At 37.0% G+C, this 21,033-nt stretch overlaps 1 protein-coding gene across 3 annotated transcripts in view; it reads left to right on the forward strand.

Moving 5' to 3' along the window:
- The first annotated feature begins 4,477 nt into the window (after positions 1-4,477).
- The window catches only part of LOC129764698 (sodium- and chloride-dependent neutral and basic amino acid transporter B(0+)), a 294,398-nt gene continuing 277,842 nt past the window's right edge, over positions 4,478-21,033 (forward strand). For 2 of the 3 annotated variants that reach the window (XM_055764056.1, XM_055764060.1), the window contains exon 1: positions 4,478-4,808. The gene's annotated coding sequence lies outside the window, so the exon portion shown is untranslated. Of the gene's footprint in view, positions 4,809-4,831; positions 4,851-21,033 lie in introns of those variants that run through there. The other variant, XM_055764059.1, reaches the window with a different exon arrangement.

Consider the following 21,033-nt stretch of genomic DNA (forward strand, 5'->3'; position numbering starts at 1 on the left):
TCGTGTTATACCGTTATGTTCATGATATTTTATGAATTTGCTTATAATTTTCAACAACTTTTACGAATACATCATTGTGGTAAGAATATATGTTTAGGAGTTACGTTGAAAAATATTGAAGACATGTGGGTTAAAACTTTTAAATATAACATGGGTAACTAAAAATGATTGTTAACATACAAAAATTCGAAGTTTTGAAAATTCATAAAAAATTGATGTTTCACAAAGTTCGCCAAAAATAGTTTTACCACCTTGGACTGATTAAACTTTTAGTTTACTGATTATTGATTTTCTACATGATTTCTATTTTATATGAAAAAATTAAAAAAAGTGTATTCCAGATATTGCAATTAAAGTTTTTTTTTCTAAATAAATAAAGAGTACTAATTTTTCTCAGTGTATATTTTTTTCACGTTTTAACATCAATACGCTATAACTCTTTCCAAGACGCTGAGGTTTATTCCACGCCGCGAATGACGTGAGAAAACTCAAGTCACTCGTATTACTCTATTATGGCCGGCGAATGTGACAGGAAACACACCTCGAATGAACACCAATGAACTTTCACGGTATTCCCTGGGGCGAATGACTTGATTGTAGCAGTCACTTTTTATGAATTCAAGTCGTATCCTCACTTGCTATCGACTCGTTTGAAAAATGGAATCTGGAGGTGAGTGCGAATTTTCGACTCAAATAATTGATTATAAATACAGGTCGGAATCGATTATATACAGACCCGATTATATGTGATTCGATTATATACAATCTTGGACTCGATTATATATGGTTTGGATTTTTTTTTATATTTTAAATATGACTTATTTCAAGAAGAAATTTAATTTTTCAACGTTAAGGTGTAATTTAAGTGGTTATTACATGTACAGTGGGGTAAAAATCGTGATTTTTGAAGATTTTGATTGTTTATATCGATATTGCAGCCAAATTAAGATAGAAGTTGGGCGTCAAACAACTAATTGTAGGGCGGGTTAGAGAGCTTCAATTTCATTGATAGAAACAATATAGTTTAATATACATTTTAAGGATGAAATTAATAATAACACATTGAAAATTATTAACTTTTAAGTTTTTCACTTCCAAAATGTTATTAAAATCCACTTATTTAGATATTCCACTACTGTATCCTGTACTAAATTTCTCCATCTTCCAAATGAAAGCAACAGAATCGTATCCCGTAGCGTACTTTGTAATGTAGAGCTAGTTTGAGGCAACAAAGTCCGAAACAGTTCAATAACTCTGTCATTGTTGAAATTCAAACATATGCGTAGAAGGATTTTTTTTCATCAAATTTGGTCGTCTATCACTTCCTGAGAGAATTTGGATAAATTTATTTTTTTCATGTGAGAAAGGTGTTTTCTGCCTTTAGGGGGATGAATCAAAAATCAAATTCCTCTTTTATATTAAAAAAAACAAAAATACATGCAATAAAAACGAAATAAAAAATAATTTTTTTTCACTCGATTATATACAGGATTCAATTATATACAGTGAAAAGAAATCAGAAACTGTATATAATCGAAACCGCGCTGACATATTTTAGACTACACGAAGCGATCCGGCAACAATTCCAGGAGCTAGTACGAAGAAAGAAGGGAAATCCTGCGATGGCAAAGGGTTTGATATTTGCTGAGGCAGCGTGCACATCGCAGCCAATTTTCGCTTCGGTGTGGGTGGATACAACTGCAGCGCCTAACAGTCCTGGGCCATCAACCAAAAATTCTTTGGAATGGCAGAAGGTACGAAGTAAATTCCTAATTTGGGTCGAATCGTTTTACTTTTATTTCATTAAAACAGGCTTGTGGCAACTTAAAAAAAGGAAGACTATAAATAATAAAAATGAGGCCTAGGCTTCTGAAGAAGGTCTTAGCAAGATGTATACTTTCTCGGTCTGTGAAGAAGCTATAGTTAACTTGTTATCGTTAAACAAAGTCAATAACCACGATGGTAATTGATTATTGCACCTACAACAGACTGGCACGAGTACATCAACAATCTTGCCTCTAAACCTGCCTAGGAAATGGGAGGGTACATAAACAGTCGGTATGCTTCAACACAAACCAAGTATTTGAAGCAGCTAACCAATTCCGCCGAATTATTTATATGATTAAACACATTTTTTTTCTAACCCACCTACACAGCTCACTTAGAATTTAGATAGATAGTCGTGAAAAAATCTTCACTCCACTGATTTCATGGCAAAAATATGTTCATCCAGAAATGGTTCTTACAAATCTATGATCATACACTTAGTTGCAAAAAATATTACATTCATGAACTTTATTTGACTTGTAAACTTTTTCCTTGTGCCCATTTCTTTTCAATTGATCTAAATTTCTGGTGAAACATTCCATTCGCATGATGGCTGCATGCGCTTCATAATTTTCGTCATCGTCCAACCAAAATGCAAAGCTGCTTAAGATCTATAAATAAAACTCACATTCTAGACATGTTCTTTAAACATGGATACAGGTTTCTTACCTTGATGGGTTGCTTATTTAAAGCTGCTATACGAGAGTTCTATCAGACAGAAGTAGTTTGATAGAACCATACGAAAGTTCTATCAGACAAAAGCAATTGATAACAAAAGTAGCAAGTTCTGGGACGGAAAAACAAATTCAAAATTATCAATTGAGGCCGTTCCACTTGATTTCAAACACATTTATCACACACCTAAAAAACTAAACGGAATACCCGAGCGAAATCATGTAAACAAAAACAACGAAAATGAATTGACAGATATTTGAATGAACACTGAGTCGGTAGTAATTCATCCTATCACTCACCTAGAAATGAATCTCTCACTCGCCTTCAAGAATAGAATAAGTGACTACGACATGACTTTAAGCATCTTACTTCACTCGCGGCGTGGAATAAAGGGGACTATTTCGGTACGACTTATAGTTTTTGAGATATAAATTATCAAAGATTTCTCTTACTAAAATCGATACGTCCTTTTCGAAATTTACATTTGAGTCAAAAAATTCTCAATTGCTGTGGAAAACTCATATTTCCTCCAACCCAAACGGAATACAAACTTTCATGCGAATCAAAAATACTTATGTTTTGTCTTTTGTCGATTTCATTTGAGGGGGGCTAGTATAAAAGGTGTGTAAGTGATTTCATCGATTCCTCTACATCGAGTCTCTTTTGGTCAAAACAAAATTGCAAACACATCCCCAGGTGTATTTGACAATGTGGATGATAGGTCATAACCTCATCTATCGGATTCCATAGCAAACTTAAATTGGAACGTTTTTGCAATTGAGTTATTAACCAAAAAAAAGTTGATGAAGAGAAATCGATCAAGTCACTTACACCCCTTGCATTCTAAGCCCCTCGTTTGGAACTGCACTATACTGTTAAGTGCGATTCACATACGACATCCACGTCACGTTCACGTCCCGTCCCGTCACGTTACGTCAGTTATTCTACCATGTAATCCTTATGAAAACATTCACATACACAGGCAACGTAACGACCCGTCAGTATACGTTCAACGAAAACGACCGGCAGGATTTGTAGAAAAGGATAATTGACGGAGAGGGACGGTTCATTGGGCTTTTGTCTGGGCTTTGTGTCTCGGCTTTCGTTTTGATTTTGGTTGTACTTTTTATGCCAACATATCTCTTAGTTCCAAAGTTCGGAGTCAAAACTTTCGCGATTAGCTGAGGAAAATAATTTATATATTATTATTGTTGAATCTCGGGTCGGGACTACAGGATTTAGGTATTTAAATGATATAATTTAATGATTTTCATTGATTTTTCCTAAGATTAGAACTGATTCTAGGTATGCCGATTCGAAAGAGAGCATTTAAAATCGTTGTAGGTGGCGACATCATGAATAACATTAAATAAATCATTCGTTTGACATTTGGCGTGACGGTGCTGGTGCAAGAATTGACTGCATGTGTGAATTGGTGAAGACGTTGACGGAACGTAGACGTTCTTTTCCGCAACGTTCTATATGAATTGCACATTATTCGCTCTGTAAGGCAGATTGTTCGACGGATGAACAATGTTTGAATCTGAGTAACAGATAGCCTAACGGAAAAATGCGGAAAAACTCTCCTGTGACGTTTTATTTAATTAGCTCATACCTCCACAACCACAAAGTTTGAATAGATTCTAAGAAAAAAAGCCCCGTTGGAGCGAAATTCGTCTCATATGCGTCTCATATACATCATCTTGCTTCTCTGCAACACAACCACGTGGAGATGAATTCCAAATGAACACTTGATCTTCCCGCTAAACATGTCGAGAGTTATCCGTGCGACTCGCTCTCTCGGTGAATACCCGCCCGCACGAGAGTGAGAGTGAATCGACCCGCGGATCGACGGCAGACACAACGTTTTCCCAGGTTTTGTTTTGCGCCCAAAGCCCCGCACACAACGTAAATTCTCGTGAGTTTAAACGCCACCGCAGTCATTTGTATCCACTCAGGTACTGCACGGAGAGTTTGTTTCCTATTCAGTACTACTCTTGCGGTGTTTCTCGTCGGACGCGTTGCTGGTCGGGAGATTCGTTTTCGTCGGTTTTGGGACACTACTGCAGGTGTCATCGTCGCAGACTCCGACAGGAGAAAAAAAACGCGCGCGCGGTTTCCTTCGCTTCTTCGTCGCATTTGGGTAACTTATCAAGTGTCGGTGAAAAAGTTCTAGCACACGACGGTGAACAGCGGAAAACAACGTTTGGCTAGTGTTTTTTTCTTTCTCGATTGTGATTTTGTGCGGTTTTCTCGTTCCTGTGAGATCTTTTTTTTTCCTGTGTTCGTTGGTGTATTTATTAAGTGTGAGTGTGTACATATATCTCCATATCTGTTGGGGCAGTTTCGTAAGAAAATGAAGCACGCTATTATCAGTTATGCAAACTCCGGCAGCGACTCGTGAATATGGAAATGAAAATTATCTCCTCCTCTCGTGCACTGTTTTGTTTTTGTTTGCTTCTGTACCTAGCCGAGAATAAAATGCATAAGAGGAGAAAAAACAATCGCAAAGAAGAACATACGAAACCGCACCGCTATTGTGTGGAGTGGAATTTCATCTTCCTCATCACCATCATCAGCATCATCCCCGACGTCTGTGATCGTGGAACATCGTTGTCGTATTGGCGGCGCTCGGGTTTTGCACAAAAGATTTAAACGTTATTGTCGTGCAACTTTTGTTTTCGCTCGGATTTAGTTGAGTGTGCTAATTGCTGTCATCATCTTTTCCGCTTGATACTCACTGGTGGAGCATGTAAACATACCACTTATGTGTGCAGGTATCTCCCGAGAATACCTTTATTTTTGAATTGAAACATGGCTTTTCTGCCTTTCCCAATTCTACTGGAATCAAACAATGTTTTTATTGGATAACACGTTTTTATGTAATCGTTTGTCATGTGTTCTAAGAAAATTTATCATAATTTCCTTACAGCACCGAGTCCCTCAATATTGTATTACTTGCGGTATTTACTAGTAGATTTTTTTTGACAGTAAGTTTTTATGTGTTTTGCATGTTTTTGTGCACCCGTGCACCCGTGGCCGAAGGAAGGTATTGTATTATAGAGACTTTAAACTTTTGCAGTTCATTCGTCTCTGATATCACCCGTGGCCGAGTGGTTAGCGTCTCACATTATCATGCCGGGTGTTCGGGTTCGACTCCCGTCCTGGCCGGGGGATTTTTCGTCAAAGTAATTTCCTTCGACTTGCACTGTAGTCACGCGTATTCTAGAGCTTGCCCCTCGGAATACATTCAAGGCGTGTTATTTGGCTTAAGAAATCTAAACTAAGTATTAATAAATGACGCTAGTTAATGCATACGTTGAGACGGCAAAAGTTCCATAGGGAACGTTAACGCCATTCAAGAAGAAGGAGAGATGTTTTTGACTTGACTTGTGCAATGATAATAAAGTGTTAAATTTTCAAACTTCGAAATTATGTTCAATTGCAAACGCAATTGTTACACTGTGTGATCAGAATATAATGTGTACGATGAAAATAATGCAGATAAAATACAATACAAACAACTCCTAATAATCCTGAAATTGTATTACAAGAAAAAAGTGAACAGTACTGTCAAATTCTATCCATTCTACTTTCAACCCGAAGTAGGAAACCGAAGAGACAAGTGAAATGAAGCGAAATTGAAGCTGAAGGACTGTCACTCTCACACCGCTTGGATTGATCAAAACAAAGAATCAAGATTCAAGGACACATCTTCCGCTTCCGTTTCTTTCGATCACCGTCATCACAGCCTTGACTGTGGGAAAGCATTTGGAAAGTATTTCGTTGCCTGCGTAATAATATAGTGTTTGACAAAGCTTCAAAGGTGAATTTGTGGAATGCCGAATTGAGTTTCAAAGTGTATTCTAAATACAGTGTTCGACGAAAGATGAGTAACTGGACTAAGGGCTATGGAAATGTACTTCAAACTGCCGAGATCAACTGCATTCATGGTATTCGGGTCTAAAATATGGTGGGTTATATCTATAATATAACCACAAGGTTGACATAGGACTACTGTTGACTTAGTAATAATTTGTCTGTATTGATTAAATTGTTGATTGAATGAGTGTTGTGTTCGTACCCGCTTTAGTAGTCCGTGTTAGGAAAACACAAGTGGACAAAAAAGTACCTCCGGATTGCATGAATCAATAACTTGAACTCCAATTGTTCATAGGGGGAAGGGGGTTCTGAAAGTGATCGATATGGACCCCTTGGGATAGATATCAATTTTCCAAGGGTCGACATAATCATTGAAACACAGTATCCTGCCTTATGGAATATTGCTGAGAAATATCTTACCACTTTTCCATCAACATATCTTGTCGATAAAGGCTTCAATATGGTTACAAACGTTTTAACAAAACAGAGAAACCGTTTGATAATCAACGAGCTCGGAGATTCATGGCATCAACTCACAAATATTGAACTGGATTTAGGTAGATTTGTGGAAAGTCATCAGGTTCATCCACCGCACTGATTTTTTTTTTAATTTTTTTTCTTCACTCTGTTATTTTAATGTTTTTTTTTAAATAATTGCCTATCTAATTATTTATAAGTAATTTGTATTAATTTGTATTAATAATGACACTGTCACAAACACAAACAAAAACAAATTTTGAAGTAGGTCGCCTGTGAGTAGCCGTTCATAATTCTTCGGATTGTTTGACGTTTACTCGCAACCGAGTAACTGACATCATATAAACCCAGCTTTAAGTCTAGTTAATACGGTGCGAGTGAGCATACGAGTCGACCTAATCAGCTACTCAAACCATGTAAACACATCATGCCAGCTAGTGTCATGCGTGATCCGGTGTACGAGTTACTTTAAAGCTTTTTCATTTTACTCGCACTCGCATCTTCCAAAAAACGTCAAAAACAGCATTTAACGTTCGCATCAGGGTTGTCAGATGTGAAGATATGTCATCATTTTGAAGATATTTGAAAATATGCGGAGATATTAACATACAATTGAAAATTATAGTTTCTAAACGAAATCGTTGCTATTTTGTTTTGAACGCTAGAGTGGCACACCTTCTTTTCGAGATAGTTTTATTGAAAACAAGAACATATGCCATCCATGGGTGAAGAAAAGAGAAGACAATTACATATGTCCCCGTGAGAATATTTGGAATAGATACCTAGCATTTCTAATTAACACATTGCGGACTGTTCACGAGTTATCTCGTGTTTCGCGTTCCGTCTGTTGCGGATGGAGCACGAAATAATCCGCGTTTTCTACACTTGATGGTTAAATCCTTGGTTTGCAAAGAATCTGACAAGACTTACCGATGGCTCGCCTTCGTCTCACCCACACCGAAGGAAACGATTCGTGGAATCCAAACAAATGTGTTAAGTTTACCTCAAAACGTGCTGTCCTTAATGTGTTAATAATGATATAAAATCACTATCAGACACAATTTTCGTTCCACATTTTTTCATCACTGACGAAAAAGTATTGTTCTATAAAATAGATTACATACTCGATACGAGAAAGTTCATTTTAATTTATAATTTTAAGTTTTAGAATGTTTATTCCTCCTAAAAACTCACTAACATTTTCGTTAACATTGTTTGTTTTATTTGACTTGTGTTGAACTTGAATATGTGAGATTATTTGTGTTGATTGCGAATGAGAAGAAAATTACTCTTTGAAGATAATTACTTGTGTGTACTGTTACTCTGGTGTTCATTTAAAATGCACTCCTGATTTCACTGGGATCCACAAATATAGATTTTTATGGTTTGTCTTCTTACCTCTAAGTGTTGTAGTGTCCTGTGAAAAAAAGGTGACCCACTCTAGGAAGCTCGAGTATGAGTTCCTTAAAGAAGGGAGTAGGAGGAGGGTAAAAAATCGATGTTTACACGCTAAAATACACGCTAAAATACACAAAACAAATTTTTTTCAGTACGCAAAACAAGTAAAAACATTTAAAAAATTGGTGGTAATATAGTTGCCACTGCCCGGCTAGCTTAAAATGTTGGTGGCAATATAGTTGCCACCTACCCATCAAGCGGTAAACACTTGATGGTAAAAATGATTTTTTATATTTGAATTTTTTATGTTAGTTTCAACAGAAACAACTAATAAAACTCATGATCAGACTCAACAGGTCCTAACAGATCCTATGTTTTGAAAACTCCAACAAATTGACTGTCTTTCAATGACTTTTCGGGAAATTTTCTCTAGTTGCTATAAATTGGGGGTTGTTTACAAGAAAATGGCTCAAAAATTAACAGTTTTGATTGAGAGATAAACCAGCCTACGGCTGAAAATCTCTATAATAAAGAATAAAAAAACAGTTTTGTTTTTTTGGCGCTCAAAGAAATCAAGCGTGTTGCTACACCCAAAATTGATTTTTAGCTCATGTTTTGTCATCCCGATTTATGACATTAAATGAGACATAACATAACAGAAAATGTCATGACTCACAAATACTGGAAAGCATTTGTATAATATACATGGTACAGCAATATAAGATTAATACGAGTGAGTGAAATAAAAGACAGACAAATAAGCTTTCCGCATACTTTGCCACATACACGACCCAGACCGAGATAGATATTGTTCTCCTTCATGCGCTCCTTTTTGACGTAGGACTACGTCTTTCATTTCTATACCGGGGTGTAAAATCAAAGTTTCGAAAACGAAAGCGTTACGCCGGAGACAGAGATTTTGAGCGTTAATAGCTCCTAAACAACTGAACGAAATGGTCTGATAAACACTTCATTCGAAAGATAAAATGTCTACGCGTTATATACTCGGTATATAAGCGAGCGCCGCTCGTAAACCCACTCAGTTATAATTGAACAGCGATTGGAGCATGTTGTCGCTGTTGTGATGAAGCATGAAAGTTATCATGGAAGCGCTGATGAACGGTGTCACCAAGAGCTTGTTTGTGCACCTCTGGCCAGAAGGGAATCCATCAGGAGGAGAATGATGCCACGACTGGTGCGCTTATCCGAGCTGCTTTCGTGGTCCCTTACCACCGAAAGACTAACGAGCTGTCTGCTTGGTCCCGATGAAACGAGTCCTCACGGTGAGTAGAGTAAATAATGAACGAAAGCAAAGGAAGCATCATATTATAAACCGTAAAGTATAAAATGTAAACCCCACCCTCTTTATTATATTCGTTGTTTAGCCTGAGAGAGAAACGAATAACATCGAAGTAAGTATACAATAATGTATTTGAATCCGGACACTTTGCGTTACATTTAATATCATACCGCAGCCACAACATTTTGTGCATGTTTAATCAATACGATTGATAAGTAACTAAAGGGTGTGTCACATCAAATTGCATCACGGAAAAAACGCTGTAGAAATTCGCCCAGTAGACCGATCCTTTTGAAAATTTTAGACAGTAAAATAAAAACTACTAAACAACTTTTGGCATTTTCTTTTTATTCATACTTCGAGCCCAAGCCCGTATGCTCGCACCTTCCTCTTTACCCCGTCCATAAGGTTCTGTACAACGTCAGGTTGTAGTTTTTTTTGAACAGAAATCCATTTTCTCTTGAAGTCCGCCTCCGATTTGACAACTTTTGGGTTCTTCCGGAGGGCCTGCTTCATAATCGCCCAATATTTCTCTATTGGGCAAAGCTCCGGCGCGTTGGGCGGGTTCATTTCCTTTGGCACGAAGGTGACCCCGTTGGCTTCGTACCACTCCAACACGTCCTTTGAATAGTGGCACGAAGCGAGATCCGGTCAGAAGATGGTCGGGCCCTCGTGCTGCTTCAATAGTGGTAGTAAGCGCTTCTGTAGGCACTCCTTAAGGTAAACCTGCCCGTTTACCGTGCCGGTCATCACGAAGGGGGCGCTCCGCTTTCCGCAAGAGCAGATCGCTTGCCACACCATGTACTTTTTGGCAAACTTGGATAGTTTCTGCTTGCAAATCTCCTCCGGAACGCTGAATTTGGCCTCTGCGGAGACGAACAACACGCCCGGCAGCTGACGAAAGTCCTCTTTGACGTAGGTTTCGTCGTCCATTACCAGGCAATGCGGCTTCGTCAGCATTTCGGTATACAGCTTCCGGGCTCGCGTCTTCCCCACCATGTTTTGCCTTTCGTCGCGGTTAGGAGCCTTCTGAACCTTGTATGTACGCAGGCCCTCCCGCTGCTTGGTCCGCTGGACGAATGAACTTGACAAATTCAGCTTATTGGCGACATCCCGGACCGAACTTCTCGGATCTCGTCTAAACTGCTTAACTACGCGCTTGTGATCTTTTTCACTGACGGAGCATCCATTTTTGCCGTTCTTCACCTTCTGGTCGATGGTTAGGTTCTCGAAATATCGTTTTAGTACTCTGCTGACCGTGGATTGGACGATTCCCAGCATCTTGCCGATGTCCCGATGTGACAACTCCGGATTCTCGAAATGAGTGCACAGGATTAATTCACGACGCTCTTTTTCGTTCGACGACATTTTTCCAAATTTACGAAAAATTGACAGTGAAGCATGGCCAACGTGATCTATACACTCTTATCTGATTATAAGCGAAAGCTGAAGATATAATTCCTGAAAATTAAATTTCTACAGCGTTTTTTCCGTGATGCAATTTGATGTGACACACCCTTTATCAGTAACTATATTAGTAACTATTAATCGCATAAATTCAACATGAAAAAAATGTTATGCAAAGTATCCGGATTAAAAAGCGTCCGGATTCAAAAACATTACTGTAAAAGAGAGTTAACTCGCCACCCCACCCCACCCTCTTTATTATATAAGCTTACTGTATACTTACTTCGATGTTATTCGTTTCTCTCTCAGGCTAAACAACGAATATAATAAAGAGGGTGGGGTTTACATTTTATACTTTTATGGTTTATAATATGATGCTTCCTTTGCTTTCGTTCATTACTTACTCTACTCACCGTGAGGACTCGTTTCATCGGGACCAAGCAGACAGCTCGTTAGTCTTTCGGTGGTAAGGGACCACGAAAGCAGCTCGGATAAGCGCACCAGTCGCAGGAAGTGTGTTAAAAAGCCACATCGCTATCGACCGGGAACTTTGCGTGAAATTCGTCGCTATCACCAACCGACCGAATTACTGATCCGCAAGCTACCTTTGCAGCATTTGGTTCGTGGAATTGTTCAGGATTTCAAAACCAACTTGCGCTTCCAAAGTTCCGCGGTTATGACGCTGCAGGAGGCCTATTCGAAGATACCAATTTGTGTGATATCCATGCAAAACGCGTCACATCATGCCCAATGACATCCAGCTGGTCCATCGTATCCGAGGAGAGCATGCTATATTAGCTTAGCATATATAAAAAAGGCCCTTTTCAGGGCTTCAAATTTGATGGATTAGAGTTCAGAAAAGTTTTTTACAGGCCAAACTGAAAGGAGTATATTCGTTTGGATGCCATTCAGCATCGAGAAAATTCCGGAAAGATCTAATCGTTGCTGAAAAATAATCTGCCAGTTCCCTGGGAATTGAAAAATACATTCATGTGAAAGAGTTTATTGTACTGTTTTCTAACCATATAACACTGCGACCAAATATTTTTCAATCAAATGCTATTAACAGGTGGTTATCGAGTTAGTATTAACCACTGGTGGGCTTCGAGTATCGAGGAAAATCGGGAAAGAACTAATCGTTGCTGAAAAATACTTTGTCAGTTCCCCTGGGAATTGAAAAATACATTGATGCGAAAGAGTTTATTCTAATGTTTTCAATCCATATAACACTGCAACCAAATACATTTGGTTTTGTGATTTTCAATCAATCGGAATTAACAGGAAAGCTTCTGAAAATTATTCTTCCCCATCAGTAGAAAATTTTCGTATCCAATATTGTACGCGCGCGCAACGGAAAATGTTTCGTATCGCGAAAATTATATAATTTTCAATCGATTGCTTAGTCGCTGAAAGTTTCAAACTCAGAGAGTTCATTCCCCTCTAGTTTGTCTTCTCAATTGCCATCGTAAACCACACCTTCTCTCGATTGAATCACGTACAAAAAGCATACTTAGGCGATATTCTGGTGGAGAAACGCATTCATTTTTCGTGAGGACATCGACAAGACAACATCGTTACTGAACGAGCTGAACGAGCTGAACGAGCTGGACGAGCTGAACGGCGAGGGATCGAGGGATTCATTACCTGGCCTGACTTGACTTGAAACGCATTCATTCATTCCCTTGTAATTGAAAATTACATTCAAGCGAAAAAGTTTATTATGTTTTCTATCCATATTAGAGATGGGCAAAACAGTTCACTTTGATGAACGGTTCAGTCACTAATCGTTCATCTAAGTGAATCAGTTCTTTTGAACCGTTTTTTCGTTCAGCGGTATTAAGAACAACATAGAATATTAGCTGGAACCCAACATCAATAGACACCTATTAATTGATATCGTTGGATTGAATAGTGTACGTGTGAGATTTATAGTTCGGAAATTTAGTGGCTAGTGATCCCCGATTTTTGAAATTAATCGTTCATCAGCTAATCGAATAGTTTTCAGCAGTTTGTTATTTGAAAGCCATATGGAATCAAAAAAGTGTTCATTCCCTAAAGTCGTAAACGAAGCTTAATTCGCGTTAACGCTATTGGGCATCGTTATGAACTTAGTTGAGCATCAAAGATAATAATTGATTTCCAGGATAAAACTGCAGCGGCCGTATTTTTTTTTCTCTCTGGGTTTGGATCGATTAATCGACGTAAATTATTCGTTCGCTTCGATTATTGGTTGTGCAGTATTCGTTCGATTAATAATCGATTTCTGTAGGAAGTATTCGATTAATCGAACGATTATCGGGGATCACTATTAGTGGCTGCTTCTTCTTTAAAAGCCGTTCATCGGCCGACAAAAGTATATTCATAATTTAATGCGCACAAAATATGTGCGCAGCAGCTATTTTCTCTAACAATCAATCATCGATAACGATAACACGTACACGCAATAGGCCAAACAATGGATTGAAAGCAACGAAAAAACTTTTTTCTCAACTTGCCTTCACTATAAGATTTTATGTTTACCTAATTCCAGCTCCCACTAGATTTTTTCCTGATAATCAGGAAGTATATGAATGTTACACGGAATTGAAAGAGTACATGAAATTGAAAATATAGAGTTTGCCTTTAAAACTACGAAAATCTAATTCAATTTTTCATCCAAAATTGAGTATACATTAACAAAATAAACCCTGCGTTACATGCATTTTGCTCATAAATGACAATATCGTTTTATTTTTCTTACAAGCGTTCTCGTTATATTTATCCATTCCATCCTGCGCAAATCAGTTCAGCTGCACTCGTTCGTTCGCAAACAGTTTGTAAACACTTCGTGCTCAAACAATTCTTTCCCCTACAGTTCACTCGCAAACAATTCGTTCTGAATCAGTTCGTTCTCAAACAGTTCACTCTCAATCAGTTCTTTTCCATAAAGTTCACTCTCAAACAGTTCACTCGCAAACCGTTTTTTCGATATCAGTTCGTTCACAAACCGTTCACTCGCAATCAGTTCGTGGGAAGAACTGCCGATTTTTAAGAAAGAACGACCGTTCGTTCACTCTTTTCGGCGAACTAGTTCTTTCGTACCGTTATTGAGCGGTTTGCCCATCTCTAATCCATATAATACTGCGACCAAATATATTTGGTTTTGTGATTTTTCAATCAAGTGCGATCAACGTAAGACCACGTCTTTCGGCAATTTATTAGAGGTGCAATGAATCCTAAGAAGGAATACCCGTTCTACGCGCACTGGCAAACGATGTTTGCTCAACAATTTCTCAAACGAGAAATGGGTGTTGTAAGAAAGGATGAGCGAACGCAAAAAATATGTAGACTGATTTGATGCAACAGTTATTTTGTCTATTGGAAATGGAATACAAATCATATCACAATACAAGCAATGTATTATGTATTATACAACTTTCGTGTGATTGATTTTTTTGCTGAATATTGTGCCTTCAACGTAACGCTCTCGTTTTCGAAGTCCCCCAGATATTCATTTATTCATTCATTCAGAATTGATTCAGAAGCAACACAAAACACATGATCACTAAATCAAAGATAGTCCTACGTCACCCTTGCGGTTATACCACAGATATAACCCACTTCCTGATTTTACTCTTAGAAAACACTTCCCAACTTCATTTTATAATCAGGTGCAATATTATCACGTATTTGCTGAACAACTTCTTAAGCATCATTAGCCATGTGGATAGCGTGGTTGTGTAAATTAGCTTTGCATTTCAGCCGGCCTAGATTCGATCCCCATTGACGTCGTATGAACTTTTTTTTGGCACAATCCCAAATGAAATGAGAAAAAAACAGAAAGAGATGTCTGCACGCATACATACAAACCATTTTTAAGCTTTCAAAATAGCTCATTATTTGCGCATTTGACTCTCAAGCACACAGAATGGCATCATTTCTGCCAAAGATGACAGGATTTCTGCCAACTCTAGTTTGGGTGTAGATATCAGAACTAGTTGCCATATAAGGCTAAAAGTGATAATTTATTGTTAAAGAAAAGAAAAAAAATCGTTGGTGTCAATATTGTTGCCACTACCCGTAATAGGGTTTATTATGTAAGGAACAAAAATTTTCTATATAATAACTTAGCTCAAACTAAAAGTAAAGTAATTTAAAACAACTGTTGTGTTTTGAAAATTATCAAAATAAGTTGAAAATTAAATTACTCTTTAAGCCAAAAAGAAGAGGAAGAAGAAGAAATAATCGTTATCAGGGCTATAATTATACCCATTGATATTTGACCTAAATGGCCTCAAGTGTCTTTGTATATTCAATTTTCTAGAATTAGACTAGACAGCTTTCTGCTGTATGGACAATTTATAGTCAAGTGTATTGTATTTTATGAAAACAATTATTCGACCATTTATGAATTAAAATCATCAAAAATGTGTTTTTTTTTCAGTGTAACACTTCCATTACAGGGTGGACTCGATTATATACAGTTTCCGATTTCTTTTCACTGTATGTAATCGAATCCTGTAAATAATCGAGCAAAAAAATTTTTTTATTGACGTAGGACTACGTCTTTCATTTCTATACCGGGGTGTAAAATCAAAGTTTCGAAAACGAAAGCGTTACGCCGGAGACCGAGATTTTGAGCGTTAATAGCTCCTAAACAACTGAACGAAATGGAATGATAAACACTTCATTCGAAAGATAAAATGTCTACGCGTTATATACTTGTTACTTTTTGATCCAAAAACTTGTTTCAATAGTCTTAAAATTGCTTTCAAAACAGGCTATTGAAATCACCAATCGGTATATAAGCGAGCGGAAATCCACTCAGTTCTAATTGAACAGCGATTGGAGCATGTTGTCGCTGTTGCGGTGAAGCTCTTTATTTATCATGAAAGCGCGGATGAACGGTGTCACCAAGAGCCTGTTTGTGCACCCTAAGCCAGAAGGGAATCTATCAGGAGGAGAGTGATGCCACAAACGGTTCCCTGGGAAGACATCGCTACACACACATACACGCGCGGCTATTAACATGTGGTTATCGAGTTGGCATTAACCACTGGTGGGCTTCCAGTATCGAGGAAAATGTGGAAATATCTAATCGTTACTGAAAATAATCTGCCAGTTCCTTTGGGAATTTTCAAAATATATTCATGTGAAAGAGTTTAATTGAATGTTTTCTATCCATGTAACACTGTGACCAAATACATTTGGTTTTTTGGTTTTTCAATCAATCGCAATTAACAGGATAGCTTCAGAAGATTATTCTTCCCCATCAGTAGGATATTTCCGTATCCAATATTGTATGCGCCCGCAATCGATTATTGCTCAGTCGCCGAAAGTTCCGAGCTCAGAGAGTTCATTCCCCTCTAGTTTGCCTTCCAAATTGCCATCGTAAACCACACCTTCTCTCGATCCAATCACACACAAAAAGCATACTTAAGCGATATTCTGGTGGTGAGACACATTCATTTTTCGTGAGGACATCGACAAGACAACATCGTTGCCTAACGTGCTGGAGGAGGTGGACGGCGAAGGATCGACACATACACGCGCAGAACTCTTTCCGTTAGGATGCCATTCAGCATCGAGAAAGTTCCGGAAAGATATAATCATTGCTGGAAAATAATCTGCCAGTTCCTTTGGGAATTTTCAAAATATATTCATGTGAAAGAGTTTAATTGAATGTTTTCTATCCATGTTACACTGTGACCAAATATATTTCAATCAAGTGCTATTAACAGGTGGTTATCGAGTTGGCATTAACCACTGGTGGGCTTCCAGTATCGAGGAAAATGTGGAAATAACTAATCGTTACTGAAAATAATCTGCCAATTCCTCTGGGAATTTTAAAATATATTCATGTGAAAGAGTTTAATTGAATGTTTTCTATTGTGTAACGTGCTGGAGGAGGTGGACGGCGAAGGATCGACACATACACGCGCAGAACTCTTTCCGTTAGGATGCCATTCAGCATCGAGAAAGTTCCGGAAAGATATAATCATTGCTGGAAATAATCTGCCAGTTCCTTTGGGAATTTTCAAAATATATTCATGTGAAAGAGTTTAATTGAATGTTTTCTATCCATGTTACACTGTGACCAAATATATTTCAATCAAGTGCTATTAACAGGTGGTTATCGAGTTGGCATTAACCACTGGTGGGCTTCCAGTATCGAGGAAAATGTGGAAATAACTAATCGTTACTGAAAATAATCTGCCAATTCCTCTGGGAATTTTAAAATATATTCATGTGAAAGAGTTTAATTGAATGTTTTCTATCCATGTTACACTGTGACCAAATATGTTTCAATCAAGTGCTATTAACAGATGGTTATCGAGTTAGCATTAACCACTGGTGGGCTTCCAGTATCGAGGAAAATGTGGAAATATCTAATCGTTACTGAAAATAATCTGCCAGTTCCTCTGGGAATTTAAAATTACATTCATGTGAAAGAGTTTATTTTAATGTTTTCTATCCATGAAACACTGTGACCAAATACATTTGGTTTTGTGATTTTTCAATCAATCGCAATTAACAGGATAGCTTCTGAAGATTATTCTTCCCCATCAGTAGGATATTTCCGTATCTAATATTGGATGCATAAAACCTTGTGCCTCCAACGTAACGCTCTCGTTTTCGAAGTTCTCTAAATATTCATTCATTCAGAATGAATTCAGATTCAACTTCAAACAAATGATCTCTAAATCAACGATAGTCCTACGTCACCCTTGCGGTTATACCATAGATATAACCCACTTCCTGTTTTTCTTTTTTTTTGCATGGAATTTTTTGTTTTTTGAATATAAAAGAAGAATTTGATTTTTGATTCATCCCCTTAAAGTCAGAAAACACCTTTCTCATATGAAAAAAAAAAAGTTTATCCAGATTCTCTTAGCCTCCTAATTGACGGTCATATTTGATGAAAAAATGCTTCTACGCTTCTATGCTTCCGAATTTCAACAATGACAGAGTTATAGAACTTTTTTTTTGTTTCGGACTCTGTTGCCTCGAACTGGCTCTACATTGAAAAGTACGCTGAAGAAGACGATTCTGTTGCTTTCATTTGAAAGATGAGAAAATTTAGTACAGGATATAGTAATGGAACATTTGAATGTGTGGATTTTAATAACATTTTGGAAGTGAAAAACTTGAAAGTCAATAATTTTTAATGTGTTACAGGGAAACTTCGATATAACGTACCCTCGTTATAACGTACCCTCGATATAACGTCACTCGATATAACGTACATTTTACCTCGATATAACGTACACATTATCAAAGTCCAAAAAATAATTTTTTGAATATTTTTTTTTTGAAGAACAATAAATTATCTGTATTTTGATACTAAAGCTTGTGTTGTAACTTTAACCAATCCCGAAATATAACTGTTTTGAGATTCCGGATTCTGAATGAATCAAACTTCAATCAAAAGAACGAAGTGAAACATCATGAGAAAAGTTGGCTTCGTCTTCTAATTTAATTTATTCATCAACCTTACTCAAACAGCAACATAATAAAGTAATATAAGCTATGTTCCAGAGTTCTTTATTATGCTTCGATATAGCGTACAATTCGATACAACGTACAATGTAAAGTAAAATGTACGTTATATCGAAGTTACCCTGTATTATAAATTTTATCCTAAAAAAATTAAATTAAGCTAGATTGTTTCTATCAAATAAATTGAAGTTCTCTAACCGCTCTACAATTTGCTCTTTGACACCCAACTTCTATCTTTCTTAATTTGGCTGCAATATCTTCAAAAATCACTTTTTTTACCCCACTGTACATGTAATAGCCACTTAAATTTCACCTTAACGTTGAAATGTTACATTGCTTCTCGAAATAAGTCATATTTGAAATATAAAAAAATATCTTTTTCCACACTGTATATAATCGAGTCCGACCTGTATATTTTTTCATGTTCTTTCAAGAAAATTTATATAATTCTCCAATAGTCATTTATAGAACATATTTCTATAGGAGTAATCGTGTTTCGAGTTATGTTGATCTATGAGAAAACTAACTAGCCCGGTGAACTTTGTCCTGATCAAAATTGGTTTTTAGATACGAATATTTTCGAACATTCACGATTTCTCACGTGGGTTCCATCGTAGAACTATTCGTTAATTGATCTTTTAATTGTTATTTTTTACTGCTAGAGTCGGATGAACTTTGTAGTACCAATTTCCCATAATAGAAAATAGTAATTAATCAGCTAATAATTCGTTATGACGTATATGAAGTTTTGACATCTACGATGGTGTGAAGCATTTAACTCGATACGATCAACAAGCTCGAAAAAAGTTTCAAATTGTTTATTACTGTAGAAACTACAGAAATTCAGTTTTTTTCCGATTTTTTTATTTTCCTTCAAAATTAAAAAAAATGAAATCATTTGTTTCTCGCTATTACATTGATCACAACACAATAAAATAAATACAACTCAAATCGGACGATCCGTTCGCGAGATTTGCGACCACATTTTGCGATTGATATTTATTTATATATAATCATTAATATATTAATTTATTACCTGAATTGATTTACCTGAAAACCCACAATTATTTTCACAATAATGGAACACCAAGATCAATGTCGTCAACATTTATTCAAATTGAAAAAAATCAACTCCAATCGAACAAACTTTTCATTGCAGAACAAATGCGGAATCGATTTTTTTGAATACTCCTATTTATTTTAAATATTCTCCAAATACTTTACTCCACTCAAATATTTTGTGTGGAGACACACACAACGATGCATATGTTGTGTAAAGACGACTCAAATCAGATTGGCCGTTCTCTTATGATGGTGAGTTATACGCACGTGGAAACCTTTGTTTTATGTATGAGATTAGGAATGAAGGTTGGAAGTTGTTTTTGGAAAAACTTTCTTCCCTCACATATGGCTATTTTGTGATGTATGGACGATTTTATAGCCAAGTAATTTTTGCCTTTAATCTTTCGAACGATTTCTGAAATGACATTTTTCTTCAATAATGTTTTGGTTTTTGGTTTGTTTTTCTTTTCAAAAAATCAGTTTAATACCTTGACAATAAATTAAATAACATTATCAATAATCCAACCAATCAATCAATTCAGTTAATGTTCTATTAGTCTCTCATAAACCACATTTCTGTAGGGGTTGCCGTTTTTGAGCCATATCGATTTGAGAAAAAAAAACAGGAAGTGGGTTATATCTATGGTATAACCGCAAGGGTGACGTAGGACTATCGTTGATTTAGAGATCATTTGTTTGAAGTTGAATCTAAATCCATTCTGAATGAATGAATAAATACTTCATTGATTGATTACAAAGCCAAATGTATTATATGGATAGAAAACATTAAGATAAACTCTTTCGCTTGAATGTAATTTTCAATTCCAAGGGGAACTGGCCGATTATTTTTCAGCAACGATTAGATATTTCCACATTTTCCTCGATACTGGAAGCCCACCAGTGGTTAATACTAACTCGATAACCACCTGTTAATAGTACTTGATTGAAAGATATTTGGTCACAGTGTTACATGGATAGAAAACATTCAAATAAACTCTTTCACATGAATGTATTTTTAAATTCCCAGAGGAACTGGCAGATTATTTTCAGCAACGATTAGATATTTCCACATTTTCCTCGATACTGGAAGCCCACCAGTGGTTAATACTAACTCGATAACCACCTGTTAATAGTACTTGATTGAAAAATATTTGGTCACAGTGTAACATGGATAGAAAACATTCAAATAAACTCTTTCACATGAATGTATTTTTAAATTCCCAGAGGAACTGGCAGATTATTTTCCAGCAATGATTAGATCTTTCTGGAACTTTCTCGATGCTGAATGGCATCCAAACGGAAAGAATTCCGCGCGTGTATGTGTGTGTTGCGTTGTCTTCCCGGGGAGCCGTTTGTGGCATCACTCTCCTCCTGATGGATTCCCTTCTGGCCTAGGGTGCACAAACAGGCTCTTGGGGAGACCGTTCATCCGCGCTTTCATGATAAACGAAGAGCTTCACCACAACAGCGACAACATGCTCCAATCGCTGTTCAATTAGAACTGAGTGGATTTCCGAGCGGCGCTC

Source organism: Toxorhynchites rutilus, chromosome 2, assembly GCF_029784135.1.
Source record: "Toxorhynchites rutilus septentrionalis strain SRP chromosome 2, ASM2978413v1, whole genome shotgun sequence".
In the NCBI taxonomy this organism is placed as follows: Eukaryota; Metazoa; Arthropoda; class Insecta; order Diptera; family Culicidae; genus Toxorhynchites; species Toxorhynchites rutilus.